At 37.8% G+C, this 24,859-nt stretch overlaps 2 pseudogenes; one reads left to right on the top strand and one right to left on the bottom strand.

The window, feature by feature from the left end:
• Positions 1-610: 610 nt before the first annotated feature.
• LOC117097347 overlaps positions 611-24,859 on the bottom strand; it is a 106,338-nt pseudogene continuing 82,089 nt past the window's right edge.
• On the top strand, positions 12,675-12,794 carry LOC117098119 (annotated as a pseudogene).

Genomic DNA, 24,859 nt, shown 5'->3' on the forward strand with positions numbered 1-24,859 from the left:
CTTCTGACTTGCAAAGATATTTTTCCTTCGCTCCATCCCAACCATCTACTCCAGAGCCACACCTTTGACTTTACCACCACCAATGACAGCACAATTTCAAAAAGGTCCATTTCAAATACCCCTTTATGTGTACCCTACAGCTTGTCTTTCGATCTCACCTGCTTTAGAACTCCTACTCAAGCAATCCTTTGCTCTCATCTGGATCTCCAACCCACTAAATCTACCATTCTTTCAATAGGCATTACTACTTTATGCCCCTCTTACCCAGCTTAGGTTCTCTCTCTCTCATGACAAAACCCTTAATTCCTTCACAGGCTCTCCTTCCATCAGCCTAATGTGCCAAAAGGCTCAACACAAGTAATCCTATCTGCCTATTTCTTGCTTGATTCAATGGCTGAACAATGCTAGAAAAAAACATACCACTCTTTTTGCTTGTTTTAAATCCATGACCTCTATTGCAAATGAGCCTTCAATTCTACCTATTAATCCTATCACATTTGACCAGAATTTTAAAATTTTCTGCTCTCCAAATAGACTCTCCCTCTCAAACCTCTTATGTTCCCTATGCCATGTCTACCTCTGATTTTTATTTCATTTTATTTTATGTACAAAGAGCTAGCATAGTTTCTTTCATGAGGTGGATCCCTTGGATAATCCATTCAAGGAAGATCACTTAGTCCAACTTAATGAAATCTATATCCTTTGCATACTGACGGAAACACTGGCAGCACATATTGAGGCCATGTTTCTGGATCGCAACCATGCAAGTTTGAGTAGAGGTGACAAGAGTGAGAACTCTGACCACATCTTCACAGACGGCTCCAGTAGAGCTGCTGGTGACCTATCTTGCTTTCAGGTACCTCTGATTATCTTATGCTGTACTCTTTGCTACTCCCATCCAGGTCTAGCCACATCACCATCCTTCTCTCCTTGAACACACTAAACCTATTTCAATCTTAAGTCTTTATATGAGCCATTCTCTCTGCCTGGAAAGTTCTTGCCCTTATCTTCACATCACTGATTCCTTAACATTCAGGTCTCAGCTTTGATGGCACCTCCTTAGAGAGGCCTTTAAGGAGGCTGAGGTGGGCAGATCACGAGGTCAGGAGTTTGAGACCAACCTGACCAACATGGTGAAACCCTGTCTCTACTAAAAATACAAAAATTACCTGGGCGTGGTGGCGCGTGCCTGTAGTCCCAGCGACTCAGGAGGTTGAGGAAGGAGAATCACTTGAACCTGGGAGGTGGAGGTTGAGAGAGCCGAGATCGCGCCACTGCACTCCAGCCTGGGCGACAGAATGAGACTGTCAAAAAAAAAAAAAAATAGCCATTCAGTCACTTTCTGTCACCTCACAACATCACACCATTTTAATTCTCTGCATAAGACTAATTACTATCTGACAGTTCTTTTATCCATTATTAGTTGATTTCCTTGTTATTTAACTCCTGCCTCTAAGATGTAAGCTCCATGAGAGCTGAGACTGTATGAACCTAGAACAGAACTGAAATGTATTAGGCACCCAATAAATATTTTCTATTTTCTAATGCAGTCATCATGTGTATTTGAAATAATATGAAAAAGTAACATAGTTATAGGTCAGATTCCTTGAGAAGCAGACTATGAGATAGAAATTAGCATTTTATTAGAGTATGCTTTTAGAATTAATGTCAGTGAGGGAAGAGAGGGAAGCAGGACTGGACAAAGGGAAAAGTTGGCTGGAATATAACCACAACACAGGTCTTGTTCAGTCCTGCAGAGAACTCTGGACCTTGGGTAACCCTTCAGAGATAACTCAAATTGGGGTAGAAGAGTCAGGTTTTTGTATTACTTTCCCGTCTTGGATCAACCAGTTACTAGATGCAGGGCCCAGGAAGTTGATGTAATCTGAACCAAATGGCTGGCAGTTTCCGGGAAGTGCTGATGGGACAGGGCTGAGGGCCACCAGCTGGCAGCACTCTTGAAAGCTCAGGGATAGGTTCATCACTCCTGAGTGAAAACTTGAACCATGTAGTTCCATTTCTTCCCATAAGTCCTGACAGCAGCTCCTTTAAGATTCTGGAGGGCTCTTTTCCTGGAGGAAACTTACAAGAAGATTAGTGGGCCAGCTGTAGCCCATTCTGCTGCAGCTGTTCCCAGGGCCACAAATGATACACATCACTTCCTTCTTCTCATATCCATTCTAGATTCTCCTTATCGTTAGTAGTACATCTTGAACTTGTTGGTTTTCCTGGAAAGATGAACCAGACTTTCAAACTTCAGGTGTCTGAGTCCCTGTCCCCATACTCAGGCTGAGGTTGCTACATTTGTCCATTTATTGTCAAAATTAGGCAAAAGAGTACCCAAGGACATCCATGTGGATCGCTGGGGGTGCCAAATACATTCTTCCCTGCCACCACTGTGCAGCAGTCCTATCTCCTCCTGCTAAATTATCAGGCTAAATTATGCCTGCCAGAATGGTGACTCCTCTTCTTGTCTGCTGGTCCTTGGCATGAGGAACCCGAAATGCCTGGATAGCAGCCACAGCTTAAAGTTCAATGGGATTTTTGCCGAGTCCTCTGTTGGATGCTTTCCCTCTTTGTAAACCAGGATCTTAAATTCACAGAGCCTAGAGTTGTGGGGACAGGAAGCACAAATTCCCAAAGATAATTGCTGGGAATGATGGTAAGCAGGGTCATTCTGCTTCCATCTCTTGGTTTCTAGACCCCTGTATTCTACTTATTGAAGTCACAGCATTTTATTACTGCTGTTGCTTGTGTGCTGCATGGAATCACAGCATGTAAACTATGTCATGTGAAGAATGGTGGTCTAGCCTCACAAGGTATCATCCTTGAGCTGGTGCCTCAGCTGTGATATCAATAGGCTGTCCCATCATTCTTTCAAACTGGGTGGTGTGATATGTCACAAGACCAGTGAATCCTATTGTCATGTGTCCACAGCCTCATATCCTTTACTCTGATACAATATTAAAGGGGCTCCAGTGTTGATGGATCAAACACTCCGTAAGCCCTCAGATAGTGGTGCTGGCTTAGTTTTGGCTGCTATAACAAATTATCGTAGACTGGGTGGCTTGAACAACCAACATTCATTTCTTATAATGTAGGGACTGGGAAGTCCAAGATCAAGGTGCCAGCTGATCCTGGGTCTAGTGAGGGGCCACTTCCTGGTTTACAGAGGGCCTGTCTTCTTTTCATCCTCATAAGGTGGAGAGCAGAGATAGAAGGTAAGATCTTATGTCTCTTCTTACGAGAGCACTAAATTCATTCATGAGAGCTCCACTCTAATGACCTAATTACCTCCCCAAAGCCCTACCTCCTAAAACCATAATATTTTGGGTTAGGATTTCAACATACAAATATTGAGGAGGCACAAACATTCAGTCTCTACATTGGCTAAGGTCTTTAGGGTATAAAAGGAATATCTACCTGGAATGGATATCTGTTCCAGTGAAAATGAATTACTGCCTCTTCTAGCAAGGAAAAGTCCAAAGTAATCAACTTGTCACAAAGTGAATGGGTGGTGTTCTTGACGGATGGTGCCACATTCAGGAGCTCAGTGTTGGTATTTGTGGTTGAATATTAGGTTGCAGCGGTAGTTAGATTAGCCTTGATAAGTGGAGACTGTGCTGTTGAGACCATGCATGGCTTCTGTCCCTGCCACCGTGACTATTCTAATCATGAGCTCATTACCCAAGCACTGGGATGCCTGATGGCAGAGGCTGACTGATGTCAACAGAAAAAGTCATTGTGTTTACTTAATTGTTTAGTGTCAACTTCTAGGCAGATGCTCTCTGGTGGACATTAACATGCAATACAAAGATCTTTACACATTATGCCCCTCACAAATGTCTACACCAATACTACCACAGACTTTGTCCTAGTTCCCTTTTAGACCCTTGACCAACTAGCCGTGCTATGTACCACTGCCTGTACATATTCTAACCACACAAAAGGGAAAGCCTTGCCCATTGAGAGGGCTTATTCTCTCTACTTCCTATCAGAGCTACCCTTGAGTGAGACATTTTTGGCTTAGCTCATATATCATGGCAACCCTTCTCTTAATCAACCCATTTGCCCCCCACCATCAGGCAGCCATAATGGGTACCCCCATACATAACCCACAAGGCCATAGATGTGAACTGAACAACAGGTACTGGTAGATGGCACAGGTCTCTGGATCATCTGCTCATGCTGCTTTCTTGTGCTTCCCAGTCTTGTTTTTACCCAGTTCCAGATATACCACTCCCATTTTATGATGGACTACTATGGGGCCCATTTAACCCTATGACTTAGTGAGACTGACATAACACAGCTCATGGTGGAAAGTCATGCTGCTTATCTCTACTAGGGAGCTGTTTTGTGAATGGCATATAATCCTCTGCCCTGGATGGCATAGTCCTGCCCTGGAACCTAGATATCTACACGACAATTCTTTTGTCAGGGCTTTTAAATAGCATGTTAATAACATCTACATGGCCATTCTTCTATTGAGACTTCTATTGGAAAAGACACTTCAAGCAGTGTCATTTCTCACCACAGAGTCTGCCATTGCCACAGGCTGTGCATGTACCAAGTGTCAGGACTGCTTATACAACAGGATTGACTTTCGTCAGAAACCTTTCCTGCAGTAGACCCTACTCAAAGTGAAGCTGGAAACTTTTCATGACAATTCAGTGTATGGACCAGAGCAGTATTCCTAGGTAAGGAATATTGTTTTCAAAAGCCAAAGGTGAAAAATATGGTATTGTGCATCCCTCTTTGTGGAGGGAGATGGGAGAGGAAATATTTCCTTTCTTTTGAAAAGGATGTTCAACTTTTACTAGGCCACTGGACCTCTATAAATTTCACTGATGATGTTTTACATTCCTGACATTTTTGGGGATATCTCCCATACTCAGGAGTGCATATGTCTTACTAAGGAGTCCAAAGAACTTGCCACTTCTTGTGTATTTGGTCCAATTAGCCATGATATCATTGATATAGTCAATGGTCCAGGTGTCTTTGGACTACATTATGATAGAGGGAAGGAGAATTAATAAAGTTCTTGGGCAAGCTTGTAAGCATCTACTCTTTTGCATGCCTAGTGAATGTGAACTGTTTCTGATCCTCATTTTTTATATGGATAGAAAAGAATACTTTTAAAGCACATCCATGACTGCATTTCATATTCTGAGGTCACATTAATTTTCTCTAGCAAAGACACTACATCTCACACAAGTGCAATTGGAGCTGCTAACTGTGAATTTGTCATAGTCATCCTCCAGGATCTGTTTGCCTCTCTTTTATTTTTTATTTTTTCAGTGATTATAATGTCTATTTTTTTCCATAATACAACTCTCATTTTAGATTCAGGGAATACATGTGCAGGTTTGTTACATGAATATATTGTGTGATGCTACGGTTTGGAGTACAGACCCAATCACCCAAGTAGTGAGCATAGTACCTAAATGGTAGTTTTTCAACCTACACTCCCTTCCCTTCACTAGTAGTTCACAGTGCTAGTAGTCTGCTGCTCCCATATTTATGTCCATGTGTATTCAAAGTTTAGCTCCCACTTATAAGTGAGAACATATAGTATTTAATTTTCTGTTCCTGCGTTAATTCACTTAGGATAATGGCCTCCAGCTGCATCCATGTTGCTGCAAAGGACATTTCATTCTTTTATATGACTGCATAGTATTCCATAGTGTATATGTATCACATTTCTTATCCAGTCCACTACTGATGAGCCTGTAGGTTGATTTCATGTCTTTACTATTGTGAATAGTTCTGTGATTAACACACAAGTGCATGTCTTTTTGCTACAACAATTTATTTTCCTTTGAGAATATATCCCAGTGGTGGGATTGCTGGATTAAATGGTAGCTCTGTTTCAAGTTATTTGAGAAATCTCTAAACTGACTTCCATGGTAGCTGAACTAATTTACATTCCCACCGACAGCGTTATAAGCATTCCCTTTTCTCCACAGCCTCATTAACATCTGTTATTTTTGACTTGTTAATGATAGCCATTCTCACTGATGTGAGATGGTATCTCATTGTGGTTTTGATTTGCATTTCTCTGATGATTAGTGATGTTGAGCACGTTTTCATATGTTTGTTGGCTGATTATATGTTTTCTTTTTAGAAGTGTCTGTTCATGTCATTTGCTTATATTATAATGAGGTTATTTGGTTTTTGCTTGCTGATTTAAGTTCCTTATAGATTCTGGATATTAGAACTTTATTGAATGAATTGTTTGTAATATTTTCTCCCATTCTGTAAATTGTCTGTTTATTCTCTTCATAGTTTCTTTTGCTGTGCAGAAGCTCTTCAGTTTAATTAATTATGTCACATAGGTCCATAACACATTTTTTTTTTTTTTTTTTTGGTGTTGCAATTGCTTTTGGGGACTTAGCTAAAAATTCTTTGCCAAGGCCAACAAAAACAAGCAATAGGGAAAGAAGTCCTTATTTAATAAATGGTGCTGGGATAACTGGCTAGCCATATGCAGAAGAATAAAATTGGACCCCTACCTTTCACCATATACAAAAATTAACTCAAGATAAATTAAAGATTTAATTGTAAGACTTCAAACTGTGAAAATGTTAGAAGCTAATCTAGGAAATACACTTCTTGACATTGGCCTTACCTCTCTTTTAATTAATGGGCTCTGGATCTGAAAAATGACTAAGGTTCACAGCAATGAATTGTTACTTTTTATGTGTAGCTGCCCTTAGTTTTCTGAGCCTTGATTTCTTTTTGTTGTACTTTAAAAAATTGATACCTAATTTTTGTACATATTCGTGGAGTACACGTGCTATTTTGTTCCATGTATAGATGTGTAATGATTAGGTAAGGGGTCAGGGTATTTAGAGTATTCATCACTTTGAGTGTGTATCATTTCTATGTGTTGGGAACATTGAAAATCTTCTCTTCTAGCTATTTTGAAATATACAATACATTGTTGTTGACTACAGTCACCCTACTCTGCTACTGAACATTATAACTTATTCCTTCTAATTGTATGATTGCACCCATTAACCAACTTCTCTTCATTCACTCCACCCCTGGTCCACCCACACATCCTTCCCAGCCTCTGAGGTCTATCATTCTACTCCCTACTTTTACGATATCAACATTTTTAGCTTTCACATATGAGTGTGAACATGCTTTTCTGTGTCTGGCTTATTACACTTCTTACACTTATTGCAGTTAACATAATGACCTCTTGTACACTCCATGTTACTACAAATGATGTGATTGTATTCTTTTTTATGGCTGAATAGTATTCCATTTTGTATACATACCACACTTTCTTTTTCATTTACAGGTTGTTCCATATCCTTGCTATTGTGAATATGCTGTAATAAACATGCAAGTGTGGGTATCTGTTTGATATACTGACTGTATTTCCCTTGGATAAATACCCAGTAGTAGGAATACTGTATCATATGTAGTTCTATTTTTAGTTTTTAGAGAAATCTTTGTTCTGTTATCCATAGGACTTGAACTAATGTACATTCCAATCAACAGTATATAAGAGTTCCCTTTTCTCCACACTTTTCCCAGAATCTGTTTTTTTTTTTGTCTTTTTAATAATAGTCATTCTAATTGAGTGAAATGACATCTCTTTGTGGTTTTGATTTGCATTTTTTGCATGATAGGTGTGTTAATTAGTGATGTTGTACCTGGTTTGTTATGCTTAACATAATGACTTCCAGTACCATCTATGTTGCTGCAAATGTCATGATTTAGTTCTTTTTCAAATACTTGTTGACCGTTTTTATGTCTTCTTTTGAAAAATGCCTATTCATGTTCTTTGTCTACTTTTCAATGGGATTATTATTTTTTTCTTACTTCTGAGTTGAGTTCCTTGTATACTGTGGATATTAGTCTCATATCACATGCATAGTTTTGCAAATATTTTCTCCTATTTAACAGGTTATCTCTTCACTCTGTTGATTGTATCTTTTGCTATACAGAAGATTTTTAGTTTAATATTGTTCCATTTGTCTAGTTTTGTTTTTGTTATCTGTGCTTTTAAGGTTTTAACCATACAATCTTTGCTCAGACCAATGTTCTAAGGTATTTTTCCTATGTTTTCTTCTAGTAGTTTTATAGTTTAGGGTCTTATATTTAAGTTTTTAATCCATCTTGAGTTGATTTTGTATGTGGTTAGAGATAGGGGTCCAGTTTCATTCTTCCACATATGGATATCCAGTTTTCCCAGTACTATTTATTGAAGAAGCTATCCTTTCACTAATGCATATTCTTGATACCTTTGTCAATTAGGTAGCTTTAAATATGTAGATTTATTTCTTGGTTCTCTATTCTATGTCATTGGTCTATATGTCTGTTTTTATACCAATAACATGCTGTTTTGGTTACTATAGCCTTGTAATATATTTTGAAGTCAAGTAGTGTAATGCCTCTATCTTTTATTCTTTTTTCAGAATTGCTCTGGCTTTTTTTGTTCCATATGAATTTTGGGATTCCTTTTTCCATATCTGTGAAAAATGACACTGGTATTTTCATAGGGATTGCATTGAATCTGTAGATTGCTTTGTGTATACTATGTTCATTTAAACAATATAAATTCTTCTGATCATAAGCATGGGATATCCATTTGTTTTGGCATTCTTCAATTTCTTTCATCAGTGTTTTATAGTTTACAGGGAAATTTCACCTCCTTAGTTAAATTTATTGTTAGTTTTTTTTTTTTTTTTGTAGCTATTGTAAACAAGATTGCCTCCTTGATTTCTTTTTCAAATAGTTCATTTTTAGTGTATAGGAACACTTCTATTTTGGTATGTTGATATTGTATCCTGAAATTTTACTGAATCAATTTATCAGGTTTAAGAATTTTTTTGGTGGAATCTGTGGGTTTTCTACGTATATGATCATATTATCAGCAAAGATGGACAATTTGACTTTCTGTTTTCCAATTAGGATACATTTTCTTTTTTCTTTTTTTTTTTTTTTTTGAGACGGAGTCTTGCTCTGTCACCCAGGTTGGAGTGCAGTGGCTGGATCTCAGCTCACTGCAAGCTCCGCCACCCGGGTTTACGCCATTCTCCTGCCTCAGCCTCCCGAGTAGCTGGGACTACAGGCGCCCACCACCTCGCCCGGCTAGTTTTTTGTATTTTTTTAGTAGAGACGGGGTTTCACCGGGTTAGCCAGGATGGTCTCGATCTCCTGACCTCGTGATGCGCCCGTCTCGGCCTCCCAAAGTGCTGGGATTACAGGCTTGAGCCACCGCGCCCGGCCGATTTTATTTTTTTTCTTTTGCCCAATTGCGCTGGCTAGAAGTTGTAGTTCTTTGTTGAAAAGGAGTGATGAAAGTGGGCATCCTTGTCTTGTTCCAGTTCTTAGAGAAAAGGCTTTCAACTTTTCCCCATTGAGTAGGGTGTCAGCTGTTGGTTTTTCATCTATAATTTTTCTTATGTTGAGGTACATTGCTTCTATGCTTCGTTTGATGAGAGTTTTTATCATAATGTCATTTTTTATCAAATGCTTTTTCTGTGTGTGTTGGATGACCATATGGGTTTTTTCTTTTATTCTATTGATATGGTATGTTACATTTATTGATTTATGTATGTTGATTTTCCTTGCATGTCTGGAATAATCATGGCGTATTATCTTTTTGATGTGCCATTGGATTTTGTTTGTTAGTATTCTGTTGAGAAATTTTGCATCTATGTTAATTAGACATATTGACCTGTAGTTTTCTTTTTTTATTGTGTCCTTATCTGGTTTTGGTATCAAGGTAATGCTGGCCTGGTGGAATGAGTTAGAGAGAATTTCCTCCTCTGTGATTATCCGGGGATACTTTAAGGAGAATTTGTGTTTATTCTTTTTTGAAAGTTTAGTCGAATTTGGCAGTGAAGCCATCTGGTCCTGGACTTTGCTTTGTTGGACGATTTTTATTGCTGACTCAACCTCATTACTCACTATTGATCTGTTCAGACTTCCTATTTCTTCCTAATTCAATCTTGGTACATCTTATGTGCCAAGGAATTTATTTATTTCCTCTAGGTTTTCCAGTTTGTTATTCTATAATTGTTTATAACGTTCTCTGATGATCTTTTGTATTTCCGTGACGTCAGTTGTAATGTCTCCTTTTTCATTTCCAATTTTGTTTACTTGAGTCTTCTCCCCTTTTACTTGGTTAGTCTAGCAAGTGATTTATTGATTTTATTTAACTTTTCAACACACCAAATTTTCATCTCGTTTATCCATTGTATTTTTCTATTAGTTTCCATTTTGTTTAGTTCTACTCAGACCTGCATTTTTTATTTTTCTTTACTAATTTCAACTTGGTTTGTTTTTGCTTTTCTAGTTCCTTTTAAATGCAATGTTAGATTATTTATTTGAAACCTTTCTACTTTTTGTAGCTATTGTAAACGAGATTGCCTCCTTGATTTCTTTTTCAAATAGTTCATTATTTGTGTATAGGAACTAATAATGTGGGTTTCATTGCTATAAACTTTCCTCTTATCACAGCTTTTGCTGAATCTTATAGTTTTTGGTATGTAGTGTTTTCATTTTCATTTTTTTTTTATTATGCCTTAAGGTTTGGGGTACATGTGCAGAACGTGCCGGTTTGTTACATAGGCATACACATGCCATAGTGGTTTGCTGCACCTATCAACTCGTCACCTACATTAGGTATTTCCCCTAATGCTATCCTTCCCCTAACCCCCGACCCCACAACAGGCCCTGGTGTGTGATGTTCCCCTCCCTGTGTCCATGTGTTCTCATGGTTCATTTCCCACTTATGAGTGAGAACATGTGGTGTTTGGTTTTCTGTTCTTATGGTAGTTTGGTGAGAATGATGGTTTCCAGCTTCATCCATGTCCCTGCAAAGGACATGAACTCATCCTTTTTATGGCTGTATAATATTCCATGGTGTATACGTGCCACATTTTCTTTATCCAGTCTATCATTGGTGGACATTTGGGTTAGTTCCAAGTCTTTGCTATTGTGAATAGTGCTGCAATAAACTTATGTGTGCAAATATCTTTACAGCAGAATGATTTATAATCCTTTAGGTATATACCCAGTAATGAGATTGCTAGGTCAAATGGTATTTCTAGTTCTAGATCCTTGAGGAATCACCACACTGTCATCCACAATGGTTGAACTAATTTATACTCCCACCAACAGTGTAAAAGCATTTCTGTTTCTCCACATCCTCTCCAGCATCTGTTGTTTCCTGACTTTTTAATGATCGCCATTCTAACTGGTGTGTGATGGTTATCTCATTGTGGTTTTGACTTGCATTTCTCTAATGACAGTGATGCTGAGCATTTTTCATATGTTTGTTGTCTGTGTAAATGTCTTCTTTTGAGAAGTGTCTGTTCATATCCTTTGCCCACTTTTTGATGGGGTTGGTTGTTTTTTTCTGGTAAATTTGTTTACATTCCTTGTAGATTCTGGATATTAGTCTTTTGTCAGATGGATAGCTTGCAAAAATTTTCTCCCATTCTGCAGGTTGCCTCTTCACTCTGATGAGAGTTTCTTTTGCTGTGCAGAAGCTCTTTAGTTTAATTAGATCCTATTTGTCAATTTTGGCTTTTGTTGCAATTGCTTTTTATATTTTAGTCATGAAGTCTCTGCCCATGCCTATGTCCTGAATGGTATTGCCTAAGTTTTGTTCTAGTGTTTTGTGGTTTTAGGTCTTACATTTAAGTCTTTAATTCATCTTGAGTTAATTTTTGTATAAGGTATAAGGAAGGGGTCCAGTTTCAGTTTTCTGCGTGTGGCTAGTCAGTTTTCCCAACACAACTTATTAAATAGGGAATCCTTTCCCCATTTCTTGTTTGTGTCAGGTTTGTCAAAAATCAGATGGTTGTAGATGTGCGGTGTTATTTCTGAGGCCTCTGTTCTGTGCCATTGGTCTATATCTCTGTTTTGATACCACTACTATGCTGTTTTGGTTACTGTAGCCTTGTAGTATAGTTTGAAGTCAGGTGGCGTGATGCCTCCAGCTTTGTTCTTTTTGCTTAGAATTGTCTTGGCTATATGGGCTCTTTTCTGGTTCCATATGAAGATTAAAGTAGTTTTTTCCAATTCTGTGAAGAAAGTCAATGGTAGCTTGATGAGGATTGCATTGTATCCATAAATTACTTTGGGCAGTATGGCCATTTTCATGATATTGATTCTTCCTATCCATGAGCATGGAATGTTTTTCCATTTGTTTGTGTCCTCTATTATTTCCTTGAGCAGTGGTTTGTAGTTTGCCCTGAAGAGGTTCTTCACATCTCTTGTAAGTTGTATGCCTAGGTATTTTATTCTCTTTGTAGCAGTTGTGAATGGGAGTTTACTCATGATTTGGCTTTCTGTTTGTCTATGCTTAGTGTATAGGAATGCTTGTGATTTTTGCACATTGATTTTGTATCCTGAGACTTTGCTGAGGTTGCTTATCAGCTTAAGGAGATTTGGGGCTGAGATGATGAGGTTTTCTAAATATGCAATCATGTTATCTGCAAACAGAGACAATTTGATGTATTCTTTTCCTATTCGAATACCCTTTATTTCTCTCTCTTGCCTGATTGCCCTAGCCAGAATTTCCAACACTATGTTGAACAGAAGTGATGAGAGAGGGTATCCTTTTCTTGTGCCAGTTTTCAAAGTAATGCTTCCAGCTTTTGCCCATTCAGTATGATATTGGCTGTGGATTTGTCATAAATAGCTCTTATTGACCATACCACCCTGAGTACACCTGATCTCTTCTGACCTTGGAAGCTAAGCAGGGTTGGGCCTGGTTAGAACTTGGATGAAAGATCGCCTGGGAATACCAGGTGCTGTATTTCATTTGTTTTAAGAACTTTTTACTTGCTTCCTAATTATTTAATTTACCTAATGGTCATTCTGGAGCATATTGTATAGTTTTCATGTATTTGTATAGTTTCCAAAGTTCTTTTTAATATTGATTTCTAGTTTCATTCCATTGTGGTTTGAGAAGATACTTGATATAATGATTTTTAAAAACTTATTGAGACTTGTTTCATGGCCTAACAAATGGTCTACCCTGAAGAATGTACCATTTGCTGGTAAAAAGAATGTGTATTCTGCAGTTGTTAGATGAAATGTTCTGTAAATGTTATAGGTCCATCTGTTGTATTGGAGTCTATCTCTCCCTTTAAATCTGATAATATTTGTTTTATACATCTGGGTGCCCTGATGTTGATTGTATAAACACACAAAGACACCAAATTCTATCTGTCTGTCTGTCTATCTATCATCTCACCCTACATACATATATATATATATATGTGTGTATACCCAATTCTTTATTCTATATCTGTAGATATTATTATTATATTCTCTGTTTTATCTTTATAAGTACAGCTTTCCTGTTTGCTTTTTGTTTCTGTTTACATGGAACTTTTTCCCATCTCTTTTCTTGCCATCTATGTGGGTCTTTACTGGTGAGGTAAAGTTTCTTGTAGGCAGCATATAGTTGGGTTGTGCTTTTTTAAAAATCCATTCAACCAGTCTATACCTTTCAAGTGGAAAGCTCAATCTACTTACATTCAAGGTTATTGAAATGTAAGGACTTATTCCTATTCTTTTGTTACTTGTTTTCTGGGTGTGTGTGTGTTCCCTTTGTTCTTTCTTTCTCTCTTATTTTTCTCATTTCAGTTTGATGGTTTTCTGTAGTGGTAATATTTGAGTTCTTTCTCTTTCTTATTTGATTGTTTACTCTACCAGTAGGTTTCATACTTTCATGTGTTTTTATGATGGTATCATTGTTTCATATACCCTTTGTTTCTTTCTCTCTTATTGTTTATCATTGTGGTTTCGTGGTTTTCTGTAGTGGTAACATTTGGATTTTTTTCTTTACTTATTTGTGTGTTTGCTCTACCACTGGGTCTTATACTTTCATATTTTTATGATGATATTGAAATTCTGCTTCCAGGTGTACGACTCCCTTCTGCATTTCTTATAGGGCACATCTAGTGGTGATAAATTCCCTCAGTTTTTGATTATTTTGGAAATACTTTATTTCTCCTTCATTTATGAAGGATAATTTTGGTTATAGTATCCTAGATTAACAGAGTCTTTTTTTCTTTTGGCAGTTTGAATATATTGTTCTATTCTCTTCTGGCCTATAAGATTTCTGTTAAGAGATCTGCTATTAGTCAGAAGGGGATTCCCTTATAATTGACTAGACGCTTTTCTCTTGCTGTTTTTACAAAATCTCTCTTTGTTTTGACTTTTGATAGTTTAACCATAATGTGTCATGGAGAAGACATTTTTGGGTTGTATGTGTTTGGATCTCTGAGTTCCCTGTATCTGTATGTCTAACTCTCTTCCCTGACCTGGGAAGTTTTTGGCTATTATTTTATGGTTTTCTCTTTGCCTTCTGTAACATAAAATATTTAAACATTTCGCCATTTTGTGGTATTACATATGTCATGTAAGCTTTGTTAATTTTTTTTGTTGTTCTTTTTCTTTATTTTTGTCTAACTGGGTTATTTCCAGAGATCTGTCTTCAAGTTCTGAGAGTCTTTCTTCGCTTGACCTAGTCTACTGTTGTAGCTCTTTTATGTATTTTTTATTTCATTCAATGAATTATTCAGTTACAGAATTTCTATTTGATTTTTTTTTATATCTACCTCTTTGGTAAATTTCTCATTTATACCCTGATATGTTTTTCTGATTCTTTATTTTAGTTATCTGTGTTCTCTTTTATCTCATTGAGCTTCCTTAATATCATTATTTTGAATTATTTTTCTGGCATTTCAAAACTTTTTTCCATTGTAATCTTTTGCTAGAGAATTATTGTGTTTCTTTGGAGGTGTCATGTTTCCTTGTTTTTTCATGTTTCTGTGCCCTTATATTGATATATGTGCATTGGGTATAATAGTTGCTTTTTGTAGAATTTTGGATTTGCTTTCATAGGGGAGGACTTTCTTCTGGAGATGTATTTATAGTGTTGGTTAGGTAAGGCACTTTGGCTTTGATTCTGGGTGTGTGTAGTAGTAGTATAGTTCTTGGATAATTTCTTTGGCTGTAAACAGTGTCAGTGTTGTCTGTGATTGCCTCAGTGGGTTGGGGTGCAGTTGTGAGTGCAGACTGTGGTAAAGTTTTTCTGGGGAGAGGGATGTCAAGTGAGCCAGTCCTCAGGCCCCAGTGGTGGCAGCAATAGGCCAAGCATGCTTATCCTTTGACCCCAGGGTGGTGTACACCAGCACCAGCGTTATCATGTCCAGATAGGCCAATTCTTGAACCTCTAGGTGGCTTGCTTGGGTACTGATTGTGGCAGCAGTGGGCCAGGTGGGTGGGCAAGTCTTCAGGTCTCTGGGAAGTAGGTGTGGCATGGGCAATGGCAGGACAACCCTCTGGCTCCCATGTGGTCCATGGTGGTGTTGGCTGTGGCTGTGATGGACTGAGCCTTTGTACCTTTTTGTCTTGTGTTGTTATCAGTGTGATAGTTGCCCTTTGTGCTGCCTTGTCAGGTCCTAGGGTTCTCTTGACTATGATTTCCAGAAAAGCAGTTTTGGTATCCTGCTTACTGTGCCAAAACTGTGAGAGCCAAAAGAAGACTTCCCCTTCGCCCTCTGAAGGTTGGTTGAAAAATCAACTGAATATGCAGTACCATCTTCTCAGGAACTGATCCTTGTTTTCTTTTGGTTGTGTAGATTGAACAATATCACTGTTTGGCTCCCCATCTATCTTTCCTTCAGTGACACCATGTTCTATCAACTATCTCTGTAGCTCTTTTCAATTTAGGTCCCTCTAGCTATGTGTTATATGCTGTAAGCTACCTGGCTGTGCTCTATTGTATATACTAAATGACATGATTTGTGCTCCCCATATTCATAGGTAGAAGGCTTAATCCACAATGTGACTGTATTCAAAGATAGGATTTTTGGGTAGTAATTAAAGTTGAGTTATTTCATAAAGGAAGGGGCTCTAATCTAATAGCTAGTGTCCTCATAAAAAGGAATGGATACCAGAGATCTGTCCACCTCCTACCCCATGTGCACATAGAGGAAAGGCCATGTGAAGAAACAGTGAGAAGGTGGCTATCTGTAAGCGGGAAGAAAGCCCTCACCAGACACTGAATTTGTTGGCTCCTTGGTCATGGACTTCTAGCCTCCAGAACTGTGAGGAAATACATTTCTGTTGTTTAAGCCCCCCAGCCTGTGATATTTTGTGACAGCAGCTCAAGCAGACAAATCCACTACTATTCTGACTACTGCTCATTATGCCTGCCTTGCTCCTGACAGTTAAGTGCTGCCTCCCTGTCACTACTATTTTGGGATCCCATCTCTCCATTATTATTAGTGAGCCCAGTGTCTCCTGCCATCAGCCCTGTCCTCCAAGTAGAGCACCATCAAGCTCTCAGTGATGCCTGTTCCTTTTCCACCTGTGCAGCCCTCCTGCTCTGATAAGCCATGTTCTCTGTGCTGTCCCACAGAAAGTAACCACTTTTTTTCCCCCTGAACTTACATGGTGTGTCCACCTTACCTGCCCACTTCTCTGAACCTTTTATCCCTTTTCCATTATCTGCTATGGCAACTCTGGTATATAAGTTAGCCACGTAAATTTACTTGATTCCTACTGCCATCTAACCCATTCGTGTTAGAGTACTATGTAGTTTGTTACTGTTGAGCAGACATTTCAACACTTCCTCCTTATGACTTGTCTTCCTTTAAAATCAGACTTTTATGTAGAACTTTCTCATTCATCGTATCCTCACAGTAGCTATGCATACTTATTGAGTTTCATGTTGCCCCTCAGAGGCCCCATGAGAGGATGTATTAGTTACTTAGGACTGCCTTATCAAACTACCACAAACTGGGCGGCTTCAAACAACTGCCATTGTTTTTTGTGTGTGTTTTTTTTTTCACAGTTCAGAAGGCTAAAAGTCCAAAATCAAGGAATTGGCAAGACCATGCTCCTGTTGAAACCTGTAGGGGAATCCTTCCTTGCCTCCTCATGTTGACAGTGATTTGCTATCAATCTTTGGCATTCCTTGGCTTGCAGCTGCCTACTCCAGTCTCTGCTTTCATCATCATACGGTGTTCTCCCTATGTGTCTTTCTCTCTTTACATCGTCTTCTTTATAAGGACACTAGTCAAATTGGGTTAGGGGCTCACCCTGCTTCAGTAGGACCTCACTTCAATTACACCCATAGTGAACCTCCTTTCAAATATGGTCACATTCTGAGGTACTGGGATCAGGACTTCAAGATATCTTTTCAGGGGAAAGGTGCATAATTCAACCCATAACAAGAGGGACTTGGTAAAGAAGATTTAATTAGATCTAACTCTAAACTGTAACTTCCATCCCCCACCACACACACATTTCAAAATAAAGCCCTCTATTTTTATTCAATTTACATATTGGGGTTTTGCCCAAGCTTTTATTTGAAGAAAAGATTCCTAAAAAGAAAATTAATGAGCCAAACAATCTTCCTGATTTCCCAATAAAATCTCTTGTTTAACAACTCAGAAACTGAGACCATATTACCTAGTTTAAACCCCAATTTCATGTTATTGCTTTGTGAACATGAGAAAGTTACCTAAGTTTTCTAGAGCTCACTTTCTTATTTGTAAGGTGGCATAACTATTATCTAATTCAGAGGGTTGCTATAAGTATTTAACTATTTATACAATGAGATAATTTAAGTAAAATGCTTAGCACTATATTCAACTCACAAAAGCCATTAACTCTTTTTAAAAATTTTTTTTTAGTTTTAATTTTTGTGGGTACATAGTTGGTATATATCTTTATGGGTTACATGAGATATTTCAATATAGGAATGGAATGCATAATATTAGCATTAGGATAAATGGTATATCCATCATCTCAAGTATTTATCTTTTATGTTAAAAACCATCCAATTTATTTTATTTATTTTAAAATGTACAATTAAATCATTGTTTACTATAGTCATCCTGTTGTGCTAGCAAATACTAGGTCTTATTCATTCTTCCTATTTTTTTGTATCCATTAGCCATCCATCACTTCCTTGCCACCAATCCCCCACTACCCTTCCTAACCTGTGGTTACCATCCTTCTACTCTCTATCTCCATGAGTTCAATTATTTTAATGGTTATTTCCCACAAATAAGTGAGAACATGTGAAGTTTGTCTTTTTGCGCCTGTCTTATTTCACTTAACATAATGACCTTCAGTTCCATATATGTTGTTGCAAATGACGGGATCTAATTCTTCTTTATGACAGAATAGTACTGCATTGTGTATAGGTATCACATTTTCTTTATCCATTCATCTGTTGATAGACACTTAAATTGCTTCCAAATCTTGGCTATTGTGAATAGTGCTGCAACAAACATGGGAGTGCAGATATCTCTTTAATGTACTGATTTCTTTTCTTTTGGGTATCTACCTAGGTGTGGGATTGCTGGATCATATCAATTACCATTAGCTGTTAATATTTTATTTTCCCAATGTTGAAATGTGTGATCAATAGGAATAAACTACAGAGAACTCTGACAAAAATGGGTTAGGTGGCATAAGAGTGAAGCAAATGTATGTGGGTAACTTAAAAATTGAATCAGACTAACAACATGATAGTATCTGACACAAAAAAGGAATTCACAAGCTTTGTAAGCCAAAGTCTATACACACTGGCTCACTCTACTCCTGCAGCCAAAGCTGCCCACCAAATGCTATAAAACACTGGAAAGGTATTAGAAACAAATAGGAAATCACCCTTGCTCCCATGTAAGGAAAGCCTCCTGCTTACCTCTAAAGGAGGAAATCCGCAGAGCAGTGAGAAGATAATCAAAGCCCAAAGCCAGCACTAAGGTGCAAGGGAGGTGCTTAGAGTGCAGAGTTTAAAGAGGAGCTCACTCTTAGGGTCTGCAAGTACCAACCCTGCAACTGTAGGATGCTAGAGTGAGTGCCTCCTTACGTGTGGGCACCATGAGGCCAGGAAGTGTTCTCAAAGCAAGGAGAATTCACACAGGCTAAGAGAAAAGTGACATTCTAGGAGAGACAGTGGTGTAGAAGTTGAAAGTTGGTTCAGTAGACAACAAGCAAGTTTGTATGTTTGAAAAATAAAAATTTATTCTGGGAAACCGTAAGTCTGAAAAAGCAGATTGGGTCTGGGGTAGAGTACCTTTGAATGTCACATTTTTATCATTCCTGATTTGATGCATATTTTTGTAAATAAAATTTTAAATTTTTGTAAATAAAGGGACCCATGCACACCCACTTGTCTAAATGTGATCTATGGCTGTTTTCACATTATAACAGCAGAGTCCAGTAGTTGCACCAGGGACAGGTAAGGCCCTCCAGGTTATTTCCAAAAAGAGTTTACTGGCCTCTGCTCTAAGTAACTGAAAGATGCCAGCTTATTTCTTATTCACAGAATAATATATAATAATGACAGAAAATCATACTCAATTAAAATTTCATGAATTTCAAATTGTACTGATAAAATAAATCCAAGAACAAAGACAATAAATGGTAAGACTTTTTTATTTAGAAGTACAGCAGAATTTTCTTTATATGTCTTGCAGAGGTCTGGCTTTTGGGGGTGAGCTGGGGTCTTGATTATTTGCCATAGAAAAGTGATACATTTTAAGTAAAAAATAAATGCTGTACAGAGAACACCAGTCATTGAGGAATAGAATGATTCCAAGACTTGGTGCAGTTCCTTTGTTCTGTACTGAAAGCACAGGGACTTTAGGAATATGTTACCTAACCTGGCAACTTAATCCTTTCTCTGCTGCTTCTAAAAGTCAGTTTTCTTCTTAGCTTGAATTGGGCCATGGTAACAAAAACAAAGGCTTTACCTTGAGGTTCTGTAGGTAAAGCAGAGCTGAGTTATGTGACAAGGCTAACTAGGTAATTCTGTGTTTTGTCTTCCAAGGTTTTCTCCTGACACCAGCGATAAGGGTGGAATTGACTCAAAAGAGAGATGTGATTGAAAGGGATTACATTTCTTTTCTAAACACAGAATTCATTTATTTAAAAATGAATCAAATCTTTAAAGTTAGTGTGCATTTTGTTTTCTTTAAATCCTCAACCCACATTTGCAAGCAAACACACACAAAAAAACAAGGGGAAATCATCAAAAGAAAAAAATCTAAACGTGACCAACAATGCAATTTATGTTTTCTCAAGTTCTAAGATTGGTATGAGGATAAACTCATGTCTCTAAACAACCCTAATAATTGTAATAACTTAAAGTAATAAGCTCCACAGTCAGATTATAAAAGGATAAAGCATGGGAAATCTATTTTTCAAAAAGAAATAAATATAAATGGGTACTAAAGGAAATAGTGATAACAATGAAGCTTGCTTTAAAATCAGTTTGGTGTATATTTTTCTTATTACAAAATGTTATGTATTTCATTTAAAAGTATTTGTTTAAAGGACCGATAATCAAAAAGAAAGAAATTATAATTTCACACTGTAAGTCTACAACTTACAGATAACCACATCTGACACTGTGCCACTCACTGGGAAGAATATGGAATAAAGAATTACAGGAAAATATGAGAGTGAAAAACTGGAAACAATTTCATGTCAAACACTAAGGTATGAAAGATTGAGTCAATATGATGTATCTGAAGTACATGAAGTTATGCCTGTATTATAGCCATCTTTTCAAGAAATCTTACTGGTATTGGCAAATTTTCAGAATATAAAATAAATGTAAAAAACCAGATACAAATTTGCATATATAATTTGCATATACAATTTGCATTATAGGTTGAATTGTGTCCCCTAAAATTCACATTGACATCCTAACCCTCAGAACCTCCAAACGTGAGCTTATTTGGAAGTAAGGTTGTTGTAGAGGTCACTGGTTAAGATGATGTGATACTGGGGTAGGGTGGGCCACTAATTCAATATGACTGGTTTACTTATAGAAAGGGGAAATCTGGGTGAGCATGGTGGCTCATGCCTATAATATCAGCACTTTGGGAAACTGAGATGGGTAGATTGCTTGAGCCCAGGAGTTTGAGACCAGTCTAGGCAACATGGCAAAACCTAATCTCTACAAAAACATAAAAAATTAGCCAGGTATGGTAGGGTGCTCCTGTAGTTCCAGCTACTCAGGAGGCTGAAGTGGGAGGATCACTTGAGCGCGAGAGGACAAACTGCAGTGAGGCGTGATTGCGCCACTGCACTCTGGTCAACAGAGTGAGACCCTATATCAATAAAAAGTGGGGTGGCGAACCTGGAGACAGACACCCACACAGGAAGAAACCTATGAAGTCAGAGATCAAGACAATGCTTCTACGCACCAAGGAACACAAAGACTGCAAGCAAACTACCAGGAGCTAGGGGAGAGACCTAGAACAGCCCTCAGAAGAAACCAGCTTTACAGACACCTTGATTTTGGACTTCTAACCTCCAGAACCTCTAGAACTGTGAGACAGTAAATTTCTCAGAGTTGTTTAAGCTACTCCACAGCTGTAGGAAACTATACCTATAGTATCAATTGAATTTTGCTGTGAAGTCCTGCGTGTGTGTGTGTGTGTGTGTATAATTTTCTCAGTGACCCTTTCTGGTCACTTCTTCCCTGGTGACTCTATGTAAAATTTTTGTCATATATATATATTTATATTTATATATATGTATATAGTCTTCAATATATATATTTGTTTTATATATATATATTTCAATTGTTTGGGGGGAACAGGTGGTTTCTGATTACATGGATAAGTTCTTTAGTGGTGATTTCCAAGATTTTGGTGCAGTCATTACCCAAGGAGTGTACACTGTACACAATGTGTAGTCTTTTATCCTCACCTCTCCCACCCTTCCCTCCAAGTCCATTATATCATTCTTACACCTTTTTGTCCTCACAGCTTACCTTCCATTTGTAAATGGGAACATACAGTATTTGATTTTCCATTTCTGAGTTCTTTCACTTAGAATAATGGTCTCCAACTCCATCCAGGTTGCTGTGAAAGCCATTATTTTATTGCTTTTTATGGCTGAATAGTATTCCATGGTATGTATATACCACACTTTCTTTATCTACTTTTTGGTTGATGGGAATTTAGGCTGGTTCCATATTTTTGCAATTGCAAATTGTGCTGCTATCAACATGCATGTGCAAGTGTATATTCCTCATAATGACTTATTTTCCTCTGGGTAGATAGTCAGTAGTGGGATGGCCAGATCAAATGGTAATTCTACTTTTAGTTCTTTAAGGAATCTCCATCCTGTTTTCCATAGTGGTTGTACTAGTTTACATTCCCACCAGCAGTGTAAAAGTGCTCCTGTTTCACCACATCCATGTCAACATATTTAAAAAAAAAAAAATTAATATTGGCTATTCTTGCAGGAGTAATTGTGGTTTTAATTTGCGTTTCCCTGACAATTAGTGATGTTGAGCATTTTTCATGTTCGTTGACCATTTGTGTATCTTCTTTTGATAATTGTCTATTGAAGTCCTTTGCTCACTTTTTAATGAGATTATTGGCCTTTTTCTTGCTGATTTGTTTGAGTTTCTTGTAGATTCTGGATTTAGTCCTTTGTCAGATGCATAGTTTGTGAAGATTTTCTCCCACCCTGTGGGTTGTCTGTTTACTCTGTTGATTATTTCTTTTGCTGTGCAGAAGCTTTTTAGTTTAATTAGGTCCCATCTAGCTATTTTTGTTTTTTGTTGCATTTGCTTCTGGGTTCTTGGTCATGAAGTCTTCGCCTAAGCCAAGATCTAGAAAATTTTTTCCTATTGTTATCTTCTAGAATTTTTATAGTTTCAAGTCTTAGATTCAAGTCTCTGATCCATCTTGAGTTGATTTTTTTATATGATGAGAATTAGGATACAGTTTCATTCTTCTACATGTGGCTTGCCAATTATCCCGGCATCATTTGTTGAGTAGAGCATCTTTTCCCCACTTTATGTTTTTGTTTGCTTTGTTGAAGATCAGTTGGCTGTAAGTATTTGGTTTTATTTCTGTGTTCTCTATTATGTTCCCTTTGTCTACATGCCTATTTTTATAGCAGTACCATGCTGCTTTGGTAACTATAGCTTTGTAGTATTGCTTGAAGTTGGGCAATATGATGCCTTCAGATTTGTTGTTTTCACTTCGTCTTGCTTTGGCTATGTGGGCTTTTTTTTGGTTCCATATGAATTTTAGGATTCAACATAGTATATATTTTATAAATTTATCTTTTCCATTGTTTTTTCCCTATTGGACTGTAATACTCACAGAAGCAGGGACTTTTATCTTTTCATTCCATGATGTTTCTGTGAATGTGCCACATGATAGAGACAGACAGTCCAAAAATATTCAATAAACAAGTAAATGAATGGAAAATCGTTTAAATAAGAAATAAACTATAATGTTAAAATAGTTTTCTCTGGGTAGTGAGATTCAGATTTATTGGTTTGAGGGTTTTCAAATGATCTACATGTAATATTATTGTAATTGCAGAAAAATACTATAACATTTTTTAAAAGCAAAGTAGAGAAAGTGAATAATGTAGAAGGTTAGAACAAAAGTCATTGGTTTCATTATACCTGCACATTTTTTGTGCCTAACTGTGCAACACAGTATTAAGAAATAGTTTTGTCAGTTGTCCTATTATTTGCACTGAAGCAGCTTATGTATTTACATGTTACCGTATTCTAGAAGTGAAAAGGTATCCATTTTTGTGAGGAAGCTATGGAGAACAGTTATTTCAAAAAATTAAATTGACATTCAGAATTAAAGCCCTGTTGCCTTCATCATGTCATGTAATTGTCATTCTTAATCTGATGGGGCTATAGAATCTCACATTTCTACACGTGACTTACTAGTAACTCATGTGTACAAATTTTTCTGTGATCCACATGCCCACTCACCTAGGAATCCTCCCTGCTGTTGGCATGGAGCCACCAATGTGCCGGGCACTGAGCCAGGTACTTAGTCTACACTGAGAGATGTGCATTCATCCTCTGGAACAAATCAGAATAGGCCAGGATTATTACACAGATAATCACTAAACAGAGCAGTGTGTGTGTTAACCAGTCCAAGAAAGACACAAACAAAAGTATTTTGTAGGCAGAGGCAGCAATCAGGGAGATCAGACAAATACTTTATGATATCCCTGACTCAGAATACCTCAGAGGCTTTCCACCACCTTCCAGAAGCCAGTCTGGCATTCAAGGAAGTTTATTCTCTGATCTCATCCAACCTTCCCACTATTATCTCTTCTAAGTAGGTTCCCTGTTGCTCTAGCCATGTAGTCTGTTTTCCATCCCACTCCTGAATTTTCTCTGACCCCAGTTTTATTTATTGTACCCTCTTTTCCTCACAAGTAAAATTGTGCTTGTCAGATAATGCAGTTGGTGTGGGGGTTGAGAAATGAATCGCTATGCTCATGGCCTTCCTGCCAGGGCCTGGTCCTCTCTTTCTCCCTTTTGCTTCAAAGTCAAAGGCAGATAAAGCCCTGGGAAGGTGGAGTAACATGATCTCCCTTCAGGGCTGCCACAGCGGGAGGTTGAGTGCCTGAACATTCCTTCTGGAGAGGATGGGTTGCTGGTCACACACTGAAGTGCGGGAAAGACTCTTCCCTGAGAGGACCCATTCTTCAAGGCTGTCCAGAAGGAACCTCCTACTTGAAGTCTTCTACAATCATACCGGTCAGAAGCGACTCCTTCTCTGGGCTCCTCTTAGATATCTGTACAAACCATCTAGACTAAATTGGCTTGTGCAGACCTTTGTATCCTACTGAACAGTAAGTTAATTGAGGCTAACGACATGTTTATACACTTAGTGTTTTCCTTTCTGCCTAGAACAGCCTTCTAGGAAGGAACGTTCTCTGCCTAAGAAATCTTCAGGGTAGGAATGAGTGGCCATTTTTTGGTTATAGGGGAAGGAGTTATTTGGTGTCATCATTTGGAATTGTTTGGTTTTACTAAACAGAAATCCACTGAAAGAAA

This window comes from Trachypithecus francoisi, unplaced genomic scaffold (genome assembly GCF_009764315.1).
Source record: "Trachypithecus francoisi isolate TF-2019V2 unplaced genomic scaffold, Tfra_2.0 Lachesis_group15, whole genome shotgun sequence".
NCBI lineage: Eukaryota > Metazoa > Chordata > Mammalia > Primates > Cercopithecidae > Trachypithecus > Trachypithecus francoisi.